We start from the raw sequence: 19,137 nt of genomic DNA, 5'->3' as shown, positions 1-19,137 counted from the left end.
ATTAACGTCGGAGCCTTCATTAGGAAAATAAATCTCCATCAATGCCATGGGGTGACGGGGAACTGAAGATTCTGACAGGCGAACACTTGATTTTGTTTTGTTCTTCATTTTAAGGCGGCAGGGCAGGGCAGGGAAGGAGGGCTGTCACAATTAGACATTCATGTTGCTTTAAAGAGCTATTTGAAAACTAGACGGAGTTCTGAAATCTATTTTGGAGCAGAAGGGAGCCGAGCTGTTTGGTTTTCCAGGTGCTGGCCCAGTGGCAGCTCTTTGCCCCTCCAAGTTCACCCTGGCTCAGAGGGCTGTTTGCTCAAGGACCTGAGCTGACTGGTTTCACGAGGGGAGCAGATGTTATTACAAACACTAGAAGGTACGTGCACTTTCCAGAAACTGCCCGTTCAGTTCAGGGAGACACAGATAGAGCTAGCACAAAGTACAACTTGCCTGAACCACCAGTGAGAGTGATTTCAAAGCTTAAAACCCCTCTGATTTAAATATTTCTTGTTAAATAGATTCCTTGGTGAGGCCGATACATCCAGTACCCTGAGCCATATGCACACTGCTTCTGAAGGCAGATGGGAATTCCAGTCGGGAGAATGCTTTTGACGGTCTGCTGGATGTGGAAAGAGTTCATAACGGAGTCGATGTTGTAAATAGATTAAGCACCCGCCATCTCTGCAGCTCAGTCCTGTGTTTGTTCAGCGCTGAATGAAAACTCCCTAATCTTGCTTAGGTTAAACATGATGAGGTCCCAAGGCAGATCAAAGGCAGGCTACTTTTCCCTTGGATATACATCCATGAAATGAAACGCCAGAGTTCATGAAGTTCAACAAAAACACGAAAGAAACGTGTAACGCGGACTAACTGCAAAACCTAACTAGTCGGGGACATAATGAAAAACGCAGGCCCGCCATGTGTCCAGGCTCACTCATACTCCAGGGGTGTGGGCTTATGGGAGATGCAGACTCCAGGTTTTTGCCATTTGAATCAACTGAACAAATATATAATTAAAAAAAAAACAAAAAACAATGATTTTTTTTTTTAAGAGAGACTCCTTCACATGACACCGAATGCTTCTCAGGGTAACCCAATTTTGCCAAAATTTATCTCAGCTTCTTAAAAAGGCTCTTTCAGTCCTTGACTAGTATTAATGGGCTACTTCCATGTGTTTTCACAAAATCCTACAGCCAAACCTATAATCCTCTCCCATCATATTTCAGCAAAGTCCTGCCCTGGTAATTATCAGAAGGAGGACCAGGAATATCCAGCTGGATTCTGACGCGGCACGGCAGCCTCTCAGATGAGGTTTCACCTGGGTCAACGGGATAAACAAAATAAATTGATGGAATCCTGTCTTAGAGCAGCAAGAGCGGGGGTCAGGGGATTCCAGACGTCTGGAAGCCTGTGAGCTCACCCCAGCTTGGTCACGATGTAACCCTGTGACTTGGGGCATCTCCTCTGGGGGCCTCCATTCCCTCGTTTGTGAAAATAAGCCCCGAATTAAATGATCTTGTCGGCCCCCACATGGTTTTATGGTTATACTTCTCTGTAACTCCGTTTCCTTGTATGTAAAATTGGGATAATAACCATCATAGAAGCTTCATAGATTGTGAAGATAAAATGATTTAAAATATGCAAAGGAAGCAGGGCACCATGGTGCATAACTATAACCCCAGGTACCCTGAGGCTGAGGCAAGAGGATTACAAGTTCAAGGACAGTCTCAGCAATGTCCGGAGACCCTGTGGGCTGGGGATACAGCTCAGTGGTAGAGCTCTGGCTCTAGGGTGGGGGTGAGATCTTTCCCTTTTCATCTTTATCATTATCATCATTATTAGGGAACAAGATCAGCTAAACAAATATAGATCACAAGGGGACAGACATGTTCTGCCTTTGAACTGTAGCCTTAGAAAGGCATGCAAATCATCCCTATCCCAAATGAATCTGATTTTCCCTCAAGTCTTAACTGTACAATCCTAATTAAAGAAAGCAGGTAGATGCTGGGAGTGTAGCTCCATGCTAGAGCATCAGCTTAGCATGCAGGAGGCCAAGGGTTCAATCCTTAGCACAAAAAGAAAAGGAAATTTTTCCCTCAGATTAAAAGTAGGATTTTATGATACAGCAATTCTACTTCGGGTGCATATCCAAAAGGAAAGAAAGCAAGGACTTGAAGAGATCTTTGTCTTCGTATCCACAGCAACATTATTCACAATAGTAAATCAGCGGAAGCAGCCTGCTGCAGACTGAAAGTTTGTGCCTCCTCACCACCAAAATTCATATATCAAAATCCTAACCCGGAAACTTTGGTCATTAAGAAGTGGAACCTCTGGGAAGTGAGTAGATTATGAGCGTGGTGGCCTCATGATTAGTGAGGATTAGTACCCTTATAAAAGAGGTTCAAGACAATTTAATGAGACTCTGTTTCAAAAAATAAAAAAGGTTGGCGATGTAGTTCAACAGTAGAGCATCCTTGGGTTCAATCCCCAGTACCACAAAATAAAACAAAAATAAAAGAGGCCCAGGAGTAGTCCCTTTTCCTTCCCCCATGTGAAGACACAGTAAGAAGGTAGCAAGTCCTTACCAGACAGAGCATCTGCTGGTGCCTGGACCTCAGACTTTCCAACCTCCAGAACTGTGAGAAGCTCATTTCTGTTGTTTTTAAGCCAGCCCGGCTAGGGTATTCTGGTGTAGCAGCCCAAGTGTTTCATTGATGGTAGAATGCATAAATAAAATGTGGTATCTATGTACAATAGAAAATTATTCACCCTTAAATAGGAAGAAAATTTTGACACATGCTACAACATGGATGAGCCTCAAAGATATGCTAAGTGAATAAGCCAGACTCAAAACAACAAATATTATATGATTCCACTTATACGTGGTCAATTGAGTAATCAAATTCATAAGACAGAAAATAGAATGGCAACTTCTGGGGGGGGTGGGGGCAGATGGAGGAAAGGGGAGTTGTTTAATGGGTACAGAGTTTCAATTTTGCAAGATGAAAATGTACCGTGGCTGAATGAAGGCGATGTTTGCACAACAGCATGAATGTACCTCATGTCACTGAACTGCACACTTAAAAGTGGTAGATTTCATTTTATGCATATTTTAACACACACACAAATATGACTAAGTAAATGAAGTCTCCAACTCCTATGAATTTAGAGACTTAACTTTTTCTCCTAATCCCTACATAAAAGTAGGTCCTCAGGCCTCAGGGAACAGGGAACATTGCTGACTGTCGAACAGGTGAACCCTGTCTCAAAGGTCACTACAGGCCTTTTGACTGCTAACTCCAGCACCCCAGAGACAGGTGGTTTGACCAAAATTGTCTTTTTTAAGCTTTTGGGCTGGGGACATGGTAGAGTGCTTGCCTAGCATGCACAAAACCCTGGATTCAATCCCCAGTATCAAAAAAATTTTTTTTTGATTTTTTAATAATTAGCAAAGGGTATGAACGTATTTAATACCCTACAAATGTATTGGCAATTGCTTCCTTAAAACATAGAACACATTTACACATACACAACCCCCGCAGAGTCTGAGAGGGTTCAAGCCAGACCTGATGGCCTTTCCTCAGCCTCTCTCCATCCCTGTGGGGGGCCTTTCCCAAGCTCTGATGGCTGGACCTCAAGAGCAGCATGGGGAGAAGAGGGGCTGCCACAGGTCTGCTCTGAGGACCTCCTATGGGGACAATAGTCTCCCCGCTGTGTCTGGAGAGGCAGAGAAATCCTCCAATACCCTTCAAAAAAGAAAATGTACTTGGACACTTTTCACTTAAGAATGTGATTTCTACTAAAGAAACCCTCAATGCACTTAAAATACCCTGAGCAAGGATCCCCAACCAGTAAACTAAGAACTACAAAACTGTTTTTAGAGTCTCACCGATTTTTAAACTTCATATTTCTTTTAAAAAGAGGAGGAAGGAGCTTCGAGTAGCTTGAAAGAAAGAATTAAAAAGAAGAAGAAGAAGAAGAAGAAGAAAGCAAATATGTCCATTCTGAGTCAAGACAGTCACTCAGATTTCGGTTTGAAAAGTGATTTGGAATTTTCAGAAAACCCAAGGAAAAACTGCCATATGGTTGTGTTTACCCTGGTAGGTAAAAACATACAGGTACTCAAGAAAGGGAAAATAAAGTTACTTCTTCTACCAAATAATAATAAAAATGTCCACTGTGGATCTGAGAAAAGTTCCTACATTTGCTAAGTTTGCAATCAATGTCAGTCAGTATTATTATTACTATTTGTAGAGTACAGAAGTTCTTCTTATAATGACTTTTAATAAAAGTCAGAGCATACCAAACACACAATCCTTTGAAGGATAATGTTGATATGGCTGACATATGTACCTACTAGGAAGAATTTAGCCTTTAAATTCTTTCCCAAATATTATGCATTTCCACCAGACTTTGGATAATGAGCTGGGTGGTGAACAGATCAAAGCCTGTCTCTCTGGGGAGGTCTGGCCTCCAGGTCCTTTGCTGCAGACTGGGGACATCTCTGTGAACCCTGCATACAGATGGAAATGGCATCCAGGGGTCGCACTGGAGGAGTGCCAGTCCTCTGTGAACTGAAGTGGGTCCTAGCCAGTGAAGTGGCCACAGGCCCTGTCAGTCTCTGACAGTTGTCCCTGTTTCAGAAGTTGACTCTTGCCATTAGCACCCCTTCTTACTTCGGGTCTGGTCACATGCCCAGCTCCTGTTGTCCAAAAGCTGACTCCTTCAGAACTACATGATAATGTAAAAATGCAAATGATAAGGGCTGGGGTTGTGGCTCAGCTGTAGAGCACTCACCTCGCATGTTCCGGGTCCTGGGTTCCATCCTCAGCACCACATAAAAATAAATGAATGGAATAAAGGTATTGTGTCCAACTACAACTAAAAAAAAATAAATATTTTTTAAAAATGCAAATGATAGTGACACTATTTTCTCAGCAATACTCCTGACATCAGAACAAAGATGCTAGTTCTGGAGATACACTAAAAGCTGATTGGGGGTCAGAAATGTAGCTTAATGGTAGAGCACTTGCCTAATATGCCTGAGGCCCTGGGTTCCATCCCAGTACTGAGGAAAAAAGAAAAGAAAAAAAGAAAAAGAAAGGTAGTCAGATTGCTTTTAATCTACATTTTGGAATAGAAATCCCAAACAAAGCAAGTATAGCTCTTTTTGGTGATAAGTTCCCAGTAATTAGTGTCACCAGCTCATCTGGGGGTTCTTTTGCTCAATCTGCGATAAAAATCATGAAGAGGCCATCAATGCCATCTGAACAAAGCATTATTTGGGTCTGTGCACAGACAGTGCACGGGGTAGGGTTCCCAGCCTGCTGAGGATGCAGGTAGCAAAGCTTCTATAGATCCAAAGGTGGACTCCCACAGGCACGGTCGGCTGTTGCACACCCCATCAAGATTTCTCCAATCTTTTCAAATCTTTGCACTTGACACAGCAATCTTCACAGGCCTTAGTTTCTCATCTGTGCTCTGCTGGCAAAGGATGACAGAGGTGCTCACTACCGCCACCCTAGGAAGGTCATGTATTGGTCAGATTCTAGCCTGTTGCACCTGTGGGGATTGTGGGACAGCAGCTCCTGAACCTGGTCATTGCTGAAACTTATTATCATTATTACTAAAGCAGCTTGCCTTACACAGGAGACCTTGCTAACAAAGCGGAACAAAGCCCTCCCTGCTTTGTCTTAAGACCTCTTTGCCATAGCTCTGGATAGTAACTTTGTGGTAACTCTGGGAAAGCCATGGAAACTGGCTCCTGCCAGGCATTTCAGAAGGGCCCAAACAGGACTTTTCGTGTGAGCTGAGTCCAGGCCCTAGGAACATTTCTAGGGTCCTCCAAGGCCTTGGGGGTCAGCTCTATCACCTCCTCTGAGTCTCCCTCTGCATCTCCTCCCCTCTTCCATCTCTAGTTCTTTCTTCGTCTCTTCTTGCCATTCCTTATCTCTTATCCACTTGTTTTTAGCCCCTACAGGCTCTAGGTATAGGTGATGCTGCTCTTTAGAGCTGGGAACTCTACCCGTCCCCACAGAGCACAGACTCTTAGATCTGTCCCTGAGGCCTCTGGTTTTGCTTGGCTGTTGATGAGCATACCAAATCTGGTTCTTGAATAAAATAGAAAGGCAGCTGTCCTGGGTTCAGTTCGTTGGTGTGAGGCTGCCCCTGTATAAAGAAAAGACATGCAGGCACTTTGGAAACCGTTCCTCCAAAGTACCCTGATACACAGGGTAATGGACTTAGATCTCAAGGACTTTGTCTATAGGTTTGAAGTTTTTTGAAAGTCTTGCTTTGGTTTATAAAGGTATTCTAACGTTTGCACTCCATTTCACAAGCCTTTTGATTTCAACAGCTTTTGATTCTGTCTAGTACTGCAAAGAACGAAAACTACTTAAAAGTTTTCATCAAACACAGAGGACATGTTGGATTGTCCAACTCAAAATATACTCTCTATGGCATATGTGAGATTCACTGTTGTGTCCCCTTCATCCAGGAGAGAGGTCATTGCTCCTTCCTCCCCACCCAAGCTACAAGTGAACAGCTTCTCACATGGACAAGTCTTTATCAAATCCCCAAACTAAGCAGCAAAGAAATGTGTGCAGGTATTAAATTAATAATGGTTCACCTGAGCAGTTCTGGGAGGACAAGATTGCATAAAAACGAGGATGTAAATAACTAGAAAAATTACCAATGCTCACCCCACTCACAACCTTTGTCAATCTAATCACAATATATTCCAGGAACATGCTGCAGGTCTGTTCCATGGCTTGCATACCCCTGGCACACATACACTGGGGATGCCTAACCCCCAGCTGAACAGATATTTGTATTTTTCTAACGTAGCACAGCACCTTGTGCCCAGTTGGTGCACAGAGATCAATACCATCTCTGTATTTAGGGGCCAGGATGTAGTTCAGTGGTAAAGCACTTGCCTAACATGTGGGAGGCCCTGTCTTCTCCAGCATCACAAAACAAACAAGCAAACAAACAAGACAATAAATAAATAAATAAAGGGGAAAAAAACCATCAAAAACAAAACAAATATCAGTACTCAGTAGCTGTGACAACCCCCAAGGTGCTGCCTGTCTTGTTGGAGAACAAATTACTGTGATGTGATTACAGGTACCAATTTAGTGTCACAACAGAAGAGAAAAAAACTAGAAAAAGGAAAGGGTGACATAATGGTCAAGAGTTAGAGCCAATAGGCTCGGGCTGGGGCTCAGTAGTAAAGCACTTGCCTAGCACATGTGAGGCACTGGCTTTGATCCTCAGTACCACATAAATAAATAAAATAAAGGTATTGTGTCTGTCTACAACTAAAACAATATATACATATGTGTGTGTGTGTGTGTGTGTGTGTGTGTGTATGGAGAGAGAGAAAGAGTTAGAGCCAAGCAGCAGAGCCAAATCCTGGTGGTCTTATGAGGACAGTGCCTCAACCTCAGTAACTGTGAGTTATTATTATAATCACTACTAATGATTGAACAGTAGAAGAGAAATAGGTGAAGGATGGCTCTGGAAACAGGGTCTGATACACTGCAGAGGAAAGTATTCCAGCATACCATTGAGCCAAGGTCTCTTTGGGAGAAGCGGGTGTCACTTCTGTGTTTCAAAATACTGCCCACAAGATGGCAGCAGCGGCCTCGGGTTCTCACTAGGGCTGAAAGGCATCCCATGCAGTCTGCATTCCACGGAACCCCGCCCCAGACAGGCATCTTTGGGACATATTTTAAGTGGAAGGTGACCAGCATCTCAAAGATGCCCTTCCTTTCTGTAATTCTCTGGAAGTCCTTGACTAGACAGACAAAAAATGCTCTGGGCTTGTGAAAGACTGGAAACCACCCATCCATCCATCCATTCATTCATTCCTTCAACAAATATGTGCTGGGACCTGCCTCATAACAGGCCTCTTGCAAAGAAACAAGGGAGAGAGGACCTGCTCTTGTGACCTCACAGCCAGTCACACACAACTGAAACAGAGGCAGATCCCAGCAACTAAACATGGCAATCCCACAGATTGTCATAAATACACAATTGAAGGTTAAGGAGAGAAAAACAGACTACATGATAGGACATCCACAGACACTCTGCCTGATACACTGCCGAGGGCAGCAGGGAGTTCGAAGTGATCGAAGTTGGTGAAATTAAATTATGATTGAAGGTTTTGTTCCCTGTAAAATTACTTAAGTTCTTTTCTTCCTCCTCCTTTCAGTTAGAAATCTGGGCTGGCTAATGGAACCTGCCACCTGGAATGTCTGGGGCAGCCGTGCAAGGTTACATTCCAGGCTCTGAGCAAAAAAAAAAAAAAATGCCAGCAATTTGCCTTTTGTCAACTGCAAATTAAAGTAATTTCCATGCAGAGGGTTTCTCCTGCTGGCGGTGAGCATCCCAAAACACCAGGTCTGTTTGTGGCAAGCCTTGACCTGGCCTCCCCACCAGGGCCAACACACCTGAGGCTGAAGGCATCTTGGGGTGGAATTAGGGCACGGTTTTCTTGGCTCTTTTTCTTTTTAACTGAAGCACTAAACCAAGGGAGCCTTAGTGGGACCTGGAGGTGGGAAGCAGGGAGTCTGTCTAATTCTATCCCTAAGCTTCCTCATAGAACTTTCCAGAATGTGAGGCAAAAAGGCTTTAAATAAATGCAGAAAAGGTAAATTTTTGTGTGTGGCCATCCCTAGAGCTATGATGACAATAAAAAATAGCCACCATTACAAACAGCGCCAGGCAGGCTCCGCATTAAGAACATGAAAATGACATATCCCCGAGTCATTAAAATGATCCTAAAGTGAAAGAAATATCACTGTCCTCCTTTTATAAATGAGGAATTTGAAGCTCACAGACGTTTCGTGGTTGGGAGAAGGCTGCCAGTAATAAATGATAAAGGTGGGATTTAAACCCTCATTTGTCAAACTCCTAGTGATTCAACCCCCATGCAGTGGTCCAACTGCAGAGATGGATAGAGAGACCTGTCTTCACCAAACCAAGAAGGGTTTGCCCCTCCACTGGTTCAGAAAGTGTCTATAGAGCACATACTCTGTTTTAGACACTGGACCTGCCAAGGTAAGTGCTATAACTGAAGAGTAGAGCAGTTTCTACACAGAGGACTTCTGCGATGACACTGTCCAAGCTTGGAGACTAGAGACGTAAATAGGCCCTGCAGATCCTGTCCACCAAGGAGGAAGCCCACTGCCAAGTACCTTCACTTGCTCATGACAGGTTCAACTGGCTGATTAGAATGCCACACACAAGTAGAAGGTAAGCTTTATGTCCCTGGGTTCACTAGTCACCCTGGAAGGAGATGGCTCACTGCCACCCCCACCCCCACCCCCGCCACTCCTCCACACACACATACAACCCAGTCTGTACCCAAATGTCAGGTCTGGCTGGGAGCCTTGCAGATTCTGGAATCTGGAATCTCTCCTGTCCTGCACCCCGCTCCCTTTCATGACTGCCACCAGAGTCCTCCACTGTGTGACCCCACTGGGACTCTATCATCTTTCTCCATCTGAGTCTCCTTTTCCTTGTCTGTAGGCAGATGACCTGAGGTCTTTTTCAGCTGAGATATCTGAGATATCTGTTAAAGCTGCTGTTTATGGTTCCCTCTGCCCTGTGCCTGGGCTGTTCCACATTCTTCACAATCATTACCTTTTCCAGTCTTCACAGATACACAAGGAGTTTATAGATAAAGAAAACAAAACAAAGATACACCAAGTGACTTCTCCAAGGTAACACAAATGAGAAGCCAGGATTAGAAGCCAGGTTGATCTGACTGTCTTGATCCTTTCTGGCTGTTATAACAAAATACCCTAAAGTAGGTGGCTATGAGCAACAAAAATGTGTTCCTTACAGTTTGAGAGACTGGCAAGTTCAAGATTAAGGCACCAGCAGATCCAATGTCAGACAGCAGCCCCCTTCCTGGTTCAAAAATGACCATCTTTTCTTTCTTTCTCTCTCTCTCTCTCTCTCTCTCTCTCTCTTTTTGTATGTGTGTGGTATTAGGGATTGAGGCCAGAGGTTCTCCACCACTGAGATGCATCCCCAGCCCTTTTTATTTTTTGTCTTAAGGCAGGGTCTCACTGAGTTCCTGAGGCTGGTCTCATACACGCGATCTTCCTGCCTCAGTTTCCCTAGTCACTAGGACTACTGGCATGCACCCACATCCAGTAATCTTTAGTTGTGTTCTTGCATAATGGAACAGGGTGAGAGAGCTTTCTGGGGTCTCTTTCATAACTGCACTAATCCCATTCAGGCAGGCAGAGCCCTCCCAAAGACTCTATTTCCAAATACCCTCCCTCACATTGGCAATTAGGTGTCAACATATAGATTTGAGGAAACAAACATTTTGTCTATAAACTCAATCCTCAAAGCCCCAATATATCTTACTGTATCTAAAATAAAGAGGCCAAGTTTCCCTCTTGCTCTTCAAATCTTTAAACCACCAGCACTGTCGCGACTCTTCCATTGGAAACCCTTACAAATACTTCCTCAGTTCTCACCCTGGTGTCCATGCTCTTCTACCTCCCTTGGCTTTGATTCAGGATGTCAGGACCTGACTGCCCTAGTCTGCCATCATCCATTCATTATTCATGGAGATGACCCCTGACCCCGTGATCTTTGACCTTCCAAGATCCTGTAACTTTCAATCTTGCCCCACTCTAGGTACCTTCCACCCCTGGCCCAGACACCACTCACATGCTATGGAAAATTTCCACCTCCAAAGTTCGGCACTCCAAGCTCTTGGTGCCCCATACTCTCTAGGCCCTGCAGAGCCAGCTTATCACCTGCATCAGGACCCTGGCCTTTCTCTACAGACAGCACTCCTGTTACCATTTCCCCTCCACCTGAGTCCTCCCAGCTCTCTTCTCCTGCCCCAAAGGGCCACTGGATCAACCCTCTCTTTCCTAACTTCACTTGCCACAGTAACTCCACCAACCTCTCCTTCATCTTTTTCTCAGGAAGAGTCAAGCACTCCCAAGCCTATCTCCTTTAGAGCTGCAGGTGCTGCAGAAAAGCCCTGTCTTCCCCAAACATTCCCTCCCCTTCTGGTATCTTTGATTTCTTCCTCTCCTCAAGCTGTTGACATAAGCCTGCAAACCTACCCAGCTCTCCCCAGGCTTGGGAAACTTCTTCAAGTAGAACGTTGGCAGTGCTCCTGTTTCCCTGTTGCAGTTTGGAGAAGACTCTTCACATCCGATTTCCCCAGTGTCTGACCTCCTACCTACATCACTCCACTGAAATGCCACTCTCCAGCCACTGACAAATCCTCATTTCTAAATCTAATAATTTTCCTTCAGTACTTCACTCCTTGTGACCTATGTGAGTAGAACCTACTATCAAACCCAGGTCATCTTTTACTTGAGAGCCCCAGGTCTGTCCTCCTCACTGCCTCTCAGTTGCAAGTTTGCTGACTTCATGGAGTCTCCGTTTCCCTACTCCTTAAAGGAGCAAAACACAAGTCGGAGCTCAGTAAATGACAACCCAGAGTGTGGGCCTTTGGCAGGCTGAGCACTTGGAAATGAAAGGAAGAGGCTCAGAAGCAAGATCTTTCCAACTTCCTCCTTCCCTTCTTTTTCCTGTGCTCCCCTTTCCCCCCAGAGGCAGGTCACAGAAACTAGAATTTCTCTTTCCCAAGGCTTTCAGGGAAATCAGAACCCCTCTCCCCCAAAGCCAGTAATAACACCTAGAAACATTGCTCTAAGTCTTCCTTGCCTTTCTATGTAAGAGCTGGCCATGAAGGAACTCTCAGACCCATCTTGTCTGATAGTAGGTCATAGCTCTCATTCCAGAAGCATTCTGTCCTCTACCTGAGGAATGAATGCGGCCCAGAGAGAATCCAAACGGGCTGGCCTTGCTAGGTTTCCCCTGTTACCTTGAGGTCATATCCAATCCCATTTCTACACAGCTGCCCATTCTTCATTGAATTCAAGAGTAACAGAGAGTTCTCCATGAGTCTTTGGGTCTTCTTTCTGAAAGCTCCTGTGCCAAGTAAGACTTTTATTAAGTACGTTATGCTTTTCTCTTGCTAATCTGACCTTGTGTAAGAGTGTAGACTATAACCCTTAAAATGAGTGTATAAAGGACTCACACCTTTCCACCCCTATACCAACCCTGAGGGTTGTTGTGAGCACTGAAGCAGACACCATGTGCCTGGCATATGAAAGACCCACATACTGTATCTTAGTTATCATTAGTGTTGCTTTCCTCTCTTATGCTGATAGAGTCTCTCTGAATTCACCAGTCTTTGACAACTCTGCCATAGCAACCATTGTAAACCTGGGCCCCACCCCCCACCCCCCTTTGCTGTTGGGGATTGAACCTAGGGGCGACTTTACCACTAAGCTACGTCCCTAAACCTTTTTATTTTTAATTTTGAACAGGTTCTTGCTAAGTTCCTAAGACTGGCTTCAAACTTGTGATCTTTCTGCCTCAGCCTCCCAAGTTGCTGGGAAAACAGGGCTGGGCCACTGATGGTCTATTGTAAGCCTCTTCAGAGCAGAGACCTTTGCGGCCCTATGAAAAGCCAGGAATGTGCTTTGCACACAGTAGGTACAGAATAAGTCACTCTTGACTGCCTGGTAACCTCCAGCTATTTCCCAGCTTTTAATTTCAATAAACCACAAATGCTTTTTTCCACCACAGTCTTCTTGGCTACTTAACGGTTTCAATCCTTTGAAAGGAAAATGACTCCCTTATTTTTCACTTACTTGCTGTGGAGCAAGAGCCCTTTGATGTTCCAAAGGCCTTTCAAGAACGCCTCCTTAGAAATAGGAGCTTGGCTTTTGCCACAGGGAAGTGAACTTGAACCCCAAAGGTTGGGCTGGGACCCCGGAGTCCCAGGCAGGCGTTTTCCTTACGGGCTCCAGGCCTGACCCCAGCCCGGAGCTGGGAGAAAATGCTATTTGCAAGCTCTTCATCCTTCTCAAAGCTGTCATTTTCGTCAGGCCCACTGGGCATTTTGACAAATGCCTTTGCTAATTACTTAATTATTTTGGCCTGTACCAAGTGTGGGAGCTGTTTTCTTAAAGAAAAGAAGGCTTAGGCAGTCCATTCTTATCCAAGGAGGCCTGAGAGTAGCCTCCTTCAATCCTATTAAAGTGTTTGGGTAACTAAGCACCCCCACCAGTCAAATTAACTCGAATACATTATGATGCAAGAACACAGAGAAGTCCTCAGGTCCCCCAGCCCCTTTCCAACCAGCCCTTGTTTTCTTATGCCTTTGGCTCATTTCTTCTAGTTCAAGCTTCTTTTGCATGGGAAAGAAACCAGTGCTTATCTTGCTGGCTTTCAATTAAAGAAACAATTAGGCTAAATGGTAAAAGTGTCTCCGCTGGAATTAGCCGGGAGTGCGAGCCTGTCACCCAGTCATCAACACAGTGGGGTGCACGGGCGGTAGGAAAGCACGGAAGAGATTCCGCCCTGGGTGGGAGGTTGAACTGGCGACCCTGGGCTGGCCAGCCCTCACCCTCCCTCTAAGAATCTTAGTCTCTCTAAGAAATGATCTCGCTCTAAGCATCCTCTCCCTCCCGTGCTACCAAACAACACTTAGATCTCTCCACAGGCCCTGGCCGTGTCTTCCTTGAAGCCTGGAAGAAAGGCCTTTAACTTTCTTTTGTCTCAGAGTCTGTGGAGGCCAAAACTATCTCACAACCAACCCCCAAACACAAATTGCATTTTGGAAGCCTGAATGATCCAAAGTGGTTGTTCACCCTGATCAGAGGAACAGCCAAAGGTCCCATCCAGAAGCCAACATGGTGCCTGGTAGACACTCAGTAATTCATGCGGAATAAAGCTGGTGCCCAGGCTGCAGGGCAAGTCTGGGGTGCAGTCCCCTTGAATCGTTTGTTGCAGGGGCAGGGCACTCACAGAGGGCTCCAATTAGGGTTGACCCAGGTATTTGTTTGCACAGCTGGGACCAGAGAAACTGAGCTGACCCTGGGTCTTTCTCATGAAAATGCAATGAGGGCAAAGCTGCCCCCAACATCAACATTTTGCACGTAGCTAAGGACCAATTCATGGACACCTCAGCTAGCTTTAGGTGAAGGGATCTTAAGAGATTCTCTCTCTTCTTTACAGATGAGGAAATTGAGACATGGAGAAGATGTCTAAAGTCACGCAGTCAGTTAGAAAACAGGAGAAACATAACTGGGCTGGGGACATAGTTCAGTGGCTGAGTATTTACCTAAGGTTGTGCATGAGGCCCTGGGTTGGATCCCCAATGCCACAAGGGAAAAAAGAGAAAGAAATGAGAACCATACATGAGAACCATGTATTTCATTTGCTGAAGGAACTGAAAGGGTAAAATTCCTAGGAATAAATCCAGTAAGGAGCTTGTAGAATCCATAAAAAGAAAACTTTAAAGCAGTAATGGTTCATAAAAGAAAAGTGAGAAAACATGCTCTTCTTTGGATATCTCCCTAAATTAACTGAGCTAGAGCTCAATGCATTTCCAGTTAAAATATCAAAGAGACTGGGGGTTAATAAAATAATATTAAAATTTATATGTGAAAAGGGCTAGAAAAAAGTTCAAGGAAGGATAATGTAGAAGGGTTATTCCTACTCAATATCAAAACACAATATAAAAAAAGAACACAATAGTCATGTTCGGTGGTACACGCCTGTAATCCCAGTTTGTAATCCCAGCAACTCAGGAGGCTGAGGCAGGAGGATCATAAATTCAAAGCCAGCCTCAGCAAAAAGCTGGGCACTAAGCAACAAAGTGAGACCCTATCTCTAAAAAGGTACAAAACAGGGCAGGGGATGTGGCTCAGTGGTTGAGTACCCCTGAGTTCACTCTCCAGGTACCAAAAAAAAAAAAGAAGAAGAAGAAGAAGAACACAATAGCAGGGCACAGAGCATGGTGGCACACACACTGTAATCCCAGTGACTTGGGAGACTGAGGCAAGAGGATCTCAAGTTCAAAACTGGTCTCAGCAATTTAGAAAGGCGTAAGCAATTTAGCGAGACCCTATCTCAAAATAATAAAAAGGAAAGGGGATGTGGCTCAGTGGTTAAACACCCCTGGGTTCAATCCCTTGTATAAACAAAACAAAACAGTATGTAACAAGTTTAAAAGCTGTGGTGAAGAAAAAATAGAGTATAAGAAAATAGAAGGGGACCAGAGACAGATTGAATACATATGGAAATGTAGTTAATGCTAAAAGTAGCATTTAATGAGGAAAAGAGAGATCCTTTAGGGACCATTGATAATCAGCTGGAAAAAATAATGAAGTTAGATCCCTACTTCAATCCTTAACATCAAAATAAATTTTAGTTGGATCAAACATTTAAATTTTTTAAATGACAGCGCAAAATGTCTCAAAGAAAACTTGTCAAATTTATCATCTGAAAGTAGAGAACTTTCGAAATAGACCATAAAACCCTGAAGCCAAATGAAACAATTGATGCATCTGACTATATAAACAAGTACAATTTCTGCATGGCAAAAAAGAAGACTGTGGTGGGGCCTGTACAGCACACATCTGTAATTCCAGCTACTTGGGAGACTGAGGCAAGAGGATTACAAGTTCGAAGCCAGACTGGGCAACTTATCAAGATCCTGTCTCAAAATATGATTTAAAAAAGGACTGGGGATGTAGCTCAGTGGTTGAGCACAATGTTTAATCCTCACACCCAAAAAACACTTTTTTGTGTGTGTGGTGCTGGGGATCAAGCCCAGCGCCTTGTGCATGCAAGGCAAGCCCTCTACCAACTGAGCTACATCCTCAGCCTCCAACTATTTTTTAAATGAATGCTCTGAACAAAATAAATAACACTGGTTAAAAATTGTTTGTAACCTATAACTGATAAAAGATTAGTTTCCCGTTTTACAAAGAGTATTCACTGATCAGCAAGATCTACATGTACAACTCAATAGAAAACTATGCAAAAGATGTGTGTGAACAGGCAGTTCACAGAACAAAAGAACCAGAGTAACTAGGTAGAACATACAATGTGCCACTCCGGCTCATTACACTATCTTTCCTCTGATTTATCTTCATCAGAAAATCCACCACTGGGCGTTTTAGTTTTGTATTTGCTTAGAACTGCTGAACTATTTTTGTTCCCCCTGAGCCAGCTCTTCACCCAGGTACATAGGTGAAGGCAAAGCCAGCCAATGAATCCCTGCCAACCCTACTGGAAGTCTCCAGATAAACAGGTGACCAGGCTTTTCAGGTTCTATGCTGAGTGGAAGAAAGAGAAGCCCTCTAGGTAGGTGCTGGGCTGCACTTCTACACTTGAGAAAAGGGACAAACCTATACCATCTTAATATTAGTACACAAAGCACTCACTCATCCCATGTCCTGCTAATTCGTCATGACTCTTGGCTCACATAAATGGAGTAGACTATTAGCCCTAAACATGGGTTTAGACTTCATGCAACTCCAACAACCCAATTGATCCTAAGTGCAGGCCAAAGAAAGGTTTATCAAACAGTTGTCACTCATTGCCCCATACGATCAGTTCCCCATGATCCTCCCCGGTTCTCGCTTTATGCACAATCTGTCAAGACTGGTGGCCCACGCCTATAATCCCAGTGGCCCAGGAGGCTAAGGCAGGAGGATCAAAAGTTCAAATCCGGGCTGGGGATGTGGCTCAAGCCTGGCTCGCCTGGCATGCGTGCGGCCCGGGTTTGATCCTCAACACCACATACAAACAATGATGCTGTGTCCGCCGAAAACTAAAATAAATAAATAAATATTAAAAAAAAAAGTTCAAAGCCAGCCTCAAAAGAAAAAAAAAATAAAAACAGCTATGGCTGTGGCTCAGTGGTTAAGCACCCTGGGTTCAATCCCCAGTACCAAAAAAAAAAAAAAAAAAAAAAAAGACTGATAGTTAATGGCTTCCTCAGAGCATAGCGTGTTAAATAAAGACGACAGACTAGGGCTCTCTGACAGCAAACCGACTGGTGGGGGAAAGGCTGATCCAAGGCATAAAAAGCAGAGGGCAATAGTGAAGCAATGACTCAGGAACAGATGAAAAGAAAAACCAAATGAAGCTTGTGGTGCTGTGTTCAAGAAACAAGGTGGTGTGTCACCCTCGTGGAAAAAAAAAGAAAAAAGAAATTTAACCCTGGAAAGAACCATCTTCAAGGACTACCTTAAAAATCATGTGCTATGGTTATCAATAAAGGACTGATGAAACTGGAGGTCAGTAGCTCCCCTAGTGAGATCAGTGCGTAATCAAGTAAAACACTGACCCAATGCACTAGGTGTTCCTTGGCAGCAGGAAACTCAGGGGACAAAGTGTGTATCACTTGCAATGTTTTCCTTTTACAAATTAGCAGGTCTCGGTTTCCTCATTTAGACAATGGGAATAAAAACACCTGCTTTCAAAGTTTTGTTGAAAGCATTAAGCAAGGCAGGTCAAGGGCCTGAGCAGGGCCTGGCACCTGGCAGACAGGCCAGAAGCAGAAGCTGCTGTTGCTGTTTTTATCACATTAACATCCCAAGGCCCCAAATGCACCTCACTCATCTTTTTTCTTGTTTTTTTTTTTGCGGTGCTGGGGATTGAACCCAAGGCCTTGTGCATGCAAGGCAAGCACTCTACCAACTGAGCTATATCCCCAGCCCCTTCATCTTTTTTCTTGTAACATTAAATCCCACCACCCTCCTCTCTCTCTCTCTCTGTCTCTCTCTCTCACATACACACACACACACACACACACACCTCTTACACACTTTAAAACACAAAGTTTCGTGATCTTGGAGTTTTCATAGGTGATCACAGTCTGAAATTTTTCATGAATTTTTTTTTATTGGTTGTTCAAAACATTACAAAGCTCTTGACATATCATATTTCATACATTAGATTCAAGTTGGTTATGAACTCCCAATTTTACCCCAAATACAGATTGCAGAATCACATCGGTTACACATCCACATTTTTACATGATGCCCTATTAGTAACTGTTGTATTCTGCTACCTTTCCTATCCTCTACTATCCCCCCTCCCCTCCCCTCCCATCTTCTCTCTCTACCCCATCTACTGTAATTCATTTCTCTCCTTGTTTATTTTCCCATTCCCCTCACAACCTCTTATATGTAATTTTGTATAACAATGAGGGTCTCCCTCCATTACCATGCAATTTCCCTTTTCTCTCCCTTTCCCTCCCACCTCATGTATCTGTTTAATGTTAATCTTTTCTTCCTGCTCTTCCTCCCTGCTCTGTTCTTAGTTGCTCTCATTATATCAAAGAAGACATTTGGTATTTGTTTTTTAGGGATTGACTAGCTTCACTAAGCATAATCTGCTCTAGTGCCTTTCATGAATTTTTAACCCCCACCTTAATAATAACAGTTAACACTTTCACAGTGCTCCCGGCACTACCAGGCCCGGTCTAATGACTTTCCCTGAATTAATTCATTTAATTTTTTTAAAAAAATTTTATTTATTCTAATGTGTTATATATGACTGCAGAATGCAGCTCAATTCACATTACACACATAGAGCACAATTTTTCATGTCTCTAGTTCTACACAAAGTAGAGTCGCACCATTTGTGTTTTCATACATGTACTTAGGGTAATGATGTCGGTCTCATTCCACCACCTTTCCTTCCCCCATGCCCCCTCCCTTCTCCTCCCTCTAATTCACTTAATTTTAATTCATTTAATTCTCACCACAGCTCTAGGGTGGTGGTGGGGGTTGGGAGTGAGTATTTCTATTATTATCCATTTTTTGTAGGAGATGAACACAGGACAATCAGTAGCATTTACAGTCTCATGACAAGTCAGTAGCAGACCTGAAAATTATTACTTTGTGGGGGGAAAAAAAGCAAGGTGAAGAGTGTGCTCTAGGGACTGCCATTAATGCAGCACATATTTACATGTATGTGTACCTATACACACAGTTTTGAATTTTGTTACGCAAGTTTTACCCATAAAAAAAAACAAAACACATTCACACAGTAACTGAGAAGTTCTCTCAACTTTAGCTGCATCCCTCCTCCCTGGAGTCCCCAGCCCTTTAAGCAGGTCCAGACCTGTTTCTGCACACACAGGCTGGTCTGGGGGCTGGGCGCCAGGCTGGGCCTCGCCTGCTTTGGGGAGGAGACAACAGGGCCCCAGGTTACAGACAGCCAGGCAGCTCTGGAATGGAGCTCCCTTCCAGAAGCCTTGTGGAGTATGGGGAGGAAATCAAC

The sequence above is a fragment of the Marmota monax genome, unplaced genomic scaffold (genome assembly GCF_021218885.2).
Source record: "Marmota monax isolate L192 unplaced genomic scaffold, Marmota_monax_Labrador192_F-V1.1 WCK01_AAM20220418_F8-fsc00004, whole genome shotgun sequence".
In the NCBI taxonomy this organism is placed as follows: domain Eukaryota; kingdom Metazoa; phylum Chordata; class Mammalia; order Rodentia; family Sciuridae; genus Marmota; species Marmota monax.
The sequence above is the reverse complement of the archived record's forward strand: the minus strand, read 5'-3'. Positions refer to the sequence as shown.